Source organism: Pygoscelis adeliae, unplaced genomic scaffold, assembly GCF_000699105.1.
Source record: "Pygoscelis adeliae isolate BGI_AS28 unplaced genomic scaffold, ASM69910v1 Scaffold664, whole genome shotgun sequence".
Lineage (NCBI taxonomy): Eukaryota > Metazoa > Chordata > Aves > Sphenisciformes > Spheniscidae > Pygoscelis > Pygoscelis adeliae.
In genome coordinates this window covers 178,507-184,184 of record NW_008824762.1, presented here as the reverse complement: position 1 = coordinate 184,184, position 5,678 = coordinate 178,507, and the positions used below count along the sequence as shown (strand labels likewise).

The window sequence follows — 5,678 nt, the reverse complement described above, 5'->3', positions numbered from 1 at the left end:
GCAGGAATAGTTCCTCATTCCCACTTGCATGCACACATGGAATCACATCCCTGCTTTTCCCCTCATTCCCTGAAAGTAGTTTCTCTAATGAAACAAACTTCAGAAAGACTTAAATAGCCAGCCTGAAGTAGCTTTGTTTGACTACTATTCTGAAGAATGCTATAAGGTAGTTCATTACTCAGATTTTAATGAAATTTGGACATTTCTTCATTTCTGCCAACAAAATAGAATCACAGTTCTAGGGGCTCCCATCCCAAACTTGCCATGAATTAAGTCTTACCAGTCAATCACTTGTACCACCTGCTGAAATCTGCTTTCCCCTTGTACATTTCTCTCCTGACCAGATATCTTTAGCAGGCAGAACATCACTAAGTGCTAAATATGCACAGCATTACACTTCCCAGAGTTAAGAAGCTGCTTAAGGTACTCAGCACCTGGTGAGACAGTGCTTTAATTAGTATCCATCCTATAATAAACAGAATTAAGAAATCTTCTTCCTGACAGTCATTAGCCTGATGTAGAAAACACTGTAGGAGTCCAGAAGATCTCTAAATTCCCCCTCTGATCGTTGGCCAAGAGTACATATTAAATGCAAATAAAATAAAATCCCCAAACCAGAACCTATTCTTCCACTATTCACAACCTGAGGGGCTAACAGAGAGTCCCTCAGTCGCCAAAGTGCTGACAAAAGCAACTGGGATATGGAGGGTCAGGAGAGCGACCGCAACAGGCGATTAAGCAAGCAATCAAGGAATCATGGTTTGATCAATTTGCAAAGTTCTCAAACTGCAGTTCCCTTAGTAAATTTGCTGTCATCATCATTACAGGACACTTCATCTTGTCTCATTAGGGAATATGCCAATTGCTTCCCCTGAACTGTTTGCTGAGTATTTTTGAAGACAAAGGATGGTGCAAGGGGCAGAGAGATAAAAGTAGTATGTTGTCAGTGAACTGGCACAGCTAGAAACTCATTCTTCATCACAAACTTTTTCTTACTAAGTGTTTTGCTTCTTCTTGAGTGTCATTTTGGCTGGAGCCCAGATCTACTTTTTTCCAAATTAATAAGGAAAGATGTGAAGATTCAGCCATTAATAATGTGGGCAGATGCAAACAGAGATGATATACTCACCTTTAGATGGCCCCTTTGTCACTGCAACTTTGGGAAAAAAAGGCTGTATAGAGCTAGAAATCAGGCTAGGGTTGCTCAACTGGTATAAATCTGAAAGGATGCACAAGCTTCAGTGAAACTACAGTTATGTCTGCCAGAAGAAAATCCATTCTGGTATGTTTTCCTTTTGGTCATATGAGAATTCCAGCAGTAAATACTAGGGAGTAGTAGAAGAAGTGGGAAAAGGCTATAAACCTCGAGCTCTAGCACATAAAACATATTCTAACTACCATGACTTAGAGAAAAGCTGTTCTGGTGGACAGTTTATTCAGTAGCTGCATGCTGAAAGTTTCACGTCTGTATCTTAAGCATTTGGTACTGCATACAAATAGTATTTGTTTTCCAGTCACTGACAGATGCCCCCACAGACATTTCAAGCGCACCATCCATTCCAAGCTCTGCTCAACATCTTTGCAGGCTGAGCTGATTGCTTGTTTCAGAATAAAGTTATGCAATTCCATTTGCTGAAAAAGGCCCTATCACTCCAGTGACAACAACTTGAAGCTGTCTTTATGGTTCAATGAAAGACAAGATCTCTTTGCAATAATTCTTCTCTTTATGCAATCAGAAATATCATACAAAAGTAAAAACGTGACTGTTAAGACCCCAGAGCCTTAACTTTGAAAACTGCCTTCATTTTTATGTTCTGTTTTGTGCCAGAATTCTTTGATGTAGACGGATATGTGGTTGTTTTGGGAACAGTAGGAAACCATTATTGTAGTTGTCATTAAAGAGTCACCAACCATTTATGCATGTAATAGGGCCTCACTTTCAAAAAGCAAGCACCAAGTGTAATTATGGAACTGTTGATAAATGCATACATTTTAATGTCAAACAACATTTGCAGTCATTACACCTTTTTAATAAAGAGAGGTATTCATCAGTTCATTCAGAGTAGAACCCATCAACAATTTTCAAGCATTATTTTTAAATTAAAAAAAAAAAACACAAACAAAAAATAGTGATTTTATTCCTTTCTGTGAAGCATTTTAATAGTGTTTATACTTTCACTCCTTCCAAGTTTGTTTTCAAATTTTAAAATGTTCACCAAAACAACAAAAATAATGTTCTTTATAGGCTGCTCATGCAAAGCTTTGTTTCTCATTAAAATGCTTAATCAAGGACTTTTTGAAAGCGTAATTTCAAAAATGAAACCTCTAAGTTGTCTTTTGTCTCAAAGAAGCAAGATCAGTTTTCCTTGTTTAACACTCCCACACTTCTTTTGGACTAATTTTGACTTATACCAGCCATTGAAGATAAAATGATAGTTTCCAGCAACATTTGTTTCACTGAGCCAGAACCACTGAAAAATCACAGTTTATGACTTTCAGCCCCTGCTGTGTTTCCCCATGCCCTTTTGGGAACAAGCTGCACTGCCATGCAGCAATAGCACTGCAGTTCCGGCCACCAAGTTCCTGCAGGCAGTCAGGACGAAGCTGTTTGCTTCATGGAGTTGCATTATGCTAGTGCTCGATGGAAAAAGATGTCAGCAGCACACATGAACCCATGCTATTCCCCTGCAAGTATGGCTTGGACCTTACAGTCTGGTATGGCAGGTAAAAGTATTAGGCTAAACTACAGCACAAGGCAAAAACCAAAGTGTAAAAGGTGTCAGAGGGGCAGATTTTGGCTGATGGGCTATTGCTGGTAACAATGGCTATTCCAGGAAGACGAAACAAGAAACAGCTTGACTCCAAGGTCCCAGATTTAGTAAGGGAAACTGGACATCAGAAATATCTGTTTTACTTGGTCACAAAAAGACTGGATGTCTTTTATTGTCTTTTTTTTTTTCTCTCTTTTTTTCCCCAGAATCACTTATAAGCTATAACAGTAGACCCTGTGCTGACATTTTTGCAGTGCTCTTTAACGAATTTTTTTAAAGGCTACTGCTGTGTTTCACAAAGAAATTTAAAATTCTCCCAGAGCTAGCTACTGAAACTGATGCAGCCTGAGAGCCTCGTTCTTCATACCAAGAGCTGCTTCCGTAAGTACCATACGTGCTCTTGCCTACCTGCTAGGATGAGCGGTGCTGATGGTGTTCAGGCATGCACAATACTGACAGAGTTCAAGATTCTATCTCCCAACCCCTTATAATCCTCTGTGAAACACATATAACCAATTTCTCCCTCAGGTGTCTCTTTCAGCCTTAAGTATCTCAAATTAAACTAGCTTTTCAGATCAACAACTCATCCCATCAGAGCATTCATTTTGAACACTGCTTTACTCACTTATCATAATGGCCATCTTTTCCTTCAGTTCTCACTTTTCATCTTCCCAGGCGCTTAAGAAATGGTTTGTCAAACTTTGATCAGCATTTATAAAATAAACACTTTATTCCCAGTCAGATCAACATCACCCAATTCTACATGTTCTCTTATATCTCCTGGGATATAAAGACTCGTAAGCTCAAAAATCAAAATTATGGATCTGAAACATACACATCCCATATTTCTTCAAGCCATACACACTACATCCCTACAGAAGCATCCTAGCAAAACTATAAACATGCACTTTGATTGATCAAGGTTCAAGCTATAGATCCATGATTCAGACTTCAATGCCAGAAAGGCATTAGCAGATTTTAATGTCATTATAATAACCTATTTTGACCTTTTGTGTAAAATCAACTACAGAATTTCATTTTCTAATTCCTGCATCAAGACCCTTATGGGCTGGTCAGCCAGAGCACACACAGCAGCTCTCTGCACCCTGCAGTCAGGTCTGACAGGGCTGGGGTCCCTCTTAGTTTGGCTCTCCAATTGAAACTTCAGCCTTGATTCAATACGCTGCGAGAGCCTGACAAATTTTAAATATGAGCAATTTCATCACTGTTCAGCTCTCTGAAGTATCTTGAACCTGTTAATACAACTGTTTTAATTACAGTTCTTAAACCAGAAGAGAATGTATCCCTGCCGTAGCTGAAATCTTGAACAGCACATGGCTGAGCACAAACGTTTGCAAGGTCAAACTTCCATCGTTTCCAATAAAACATCTTTTTATTCAGTTTTTCACTGACTACCTGCTACTATATTGACATTTGGCTTCCAATATTACTTTTGCCCTAACCAGTTCACCTGCAGTCTCCATGATAGCGTTCATTAAGCACATGCTTACTGTTTTATTGTGCAGCTCCCTGGCAGATAACACTTTAGCTGGCCTCAGTTTTCTGGAGTACTTAACAACTCTGTTTCCTTTGCCCCCATGTTCCTAACTTATAAAACCCCTCCTTTCTCTCAGACCACTTTAATTTCATTTTTCACCTCCAGTTCCATTTCAGCTAAAAAAAAAAAAAAAAAGACTGTTCTTTGCACAAAGACTTGAACTTCTGCAAATAATCCCCAGGGAGCAATATGTTTAAAGCCCCCTCTCTTCAATGGATGAATGAACTTGTTATTCATCCAGTAAGATGCACCTCTTTCTTACCCATATTTAAAATAGTGTTGGCTGTTGGACTCAATGCAAAGGTTACAGTGATACCCAGACTTGAGTGTTACTACTGGGAGCCCAGGCAAGGTACACCTCTCTCCCCTCCACCCAACAGTACATTACTGCCATAGGTACAAGCAAACTCCAAATCAAAAGCAATTTGTTTTGTTGCTTTTTTTAATCAGAGGACTCTGTCTTTTTCAAATTTAATGGACACCAAGATAATTTCCCTCAAAAAATAAAATTAATTAAAAGTAAACTTTAATATTCCCAATATGTACAAAATTCCTACTGTACTTCCAATTACTTTGGAAATTGAGCACATACATTTCATTGCAAACACTCTGAGCTAGAGATTCAGAATTTGAACTGTACTAGTTATGATTACCAAAATGAATCCTGTAGTATTGCTGTTTCTTGATTGGAGTCTTATAATCTAACAAAAGTAGCTGATAATTTTCAATTTCTCAGAGGGAGATAACATTTTATGATGATATAATAAATAAAATACATTAAAGAGATGTAAAGAACTTTAATTCTTTATTTCATTGGGAGGTGCTGACGCTGTCCACTCCCCAGCTAAAACGCAGCAGCAAGATGCATGTTGCTTTTACCACCTCTAACAATTGCAGAGTCATGAAAAACTGTAGGCAGAATACTTACTGCCAGATCATTTGGGACTCATTTCATTGCTTTGTAATTCTTTGCACCTTAGATGCAAAGAGTAATTATAACCCCTATAATAATTACTATTATTCTAATCTGAGGTGAAAACTCATGTACTGGTTAGACTGTGTCGTGGTTTAACATCAGTTGGCAACTGAGTACCACACAGCTGCTCACTCACTCCTCCCCTCCCCTCCCCCCCGCTCCCCCGGTGGGTTGGGGGAGAGAATTGGAAGAGTAGAAGTGAGAAAAACTCATGGGTTGAGATAAAAACAGTTTAATAATTGAAATAAAATAATAATAGTAACAATAATAATAATGTAATAATAATAATAATGCACAAAGCAAGTGATGCACAGTGCAGTTGCTCACCACCCGCCGATCGATGCCCAGTCAGTCCCCGAGCAGTGGCCCCCCC

The 5,678-nt window shown here is 38.8% G+C and overlaps 1 protein-coding gene across 1 annotated transcript in view; it reads right to left on the bottom strand.

The window, feature by feature from the left end:
- Positions 1 to 5,678, bottom strand: part of CNTNAP5 (contactin associated protein-like 5) — a gene marked incomplete at its 5' end in the record, with an annotated part of 228,899 nt that overhangs the window by 103,529 nt on the left and 119,692 nt on the right. The gene's annotated exons all lie outside the window — the stretch shown is intronic.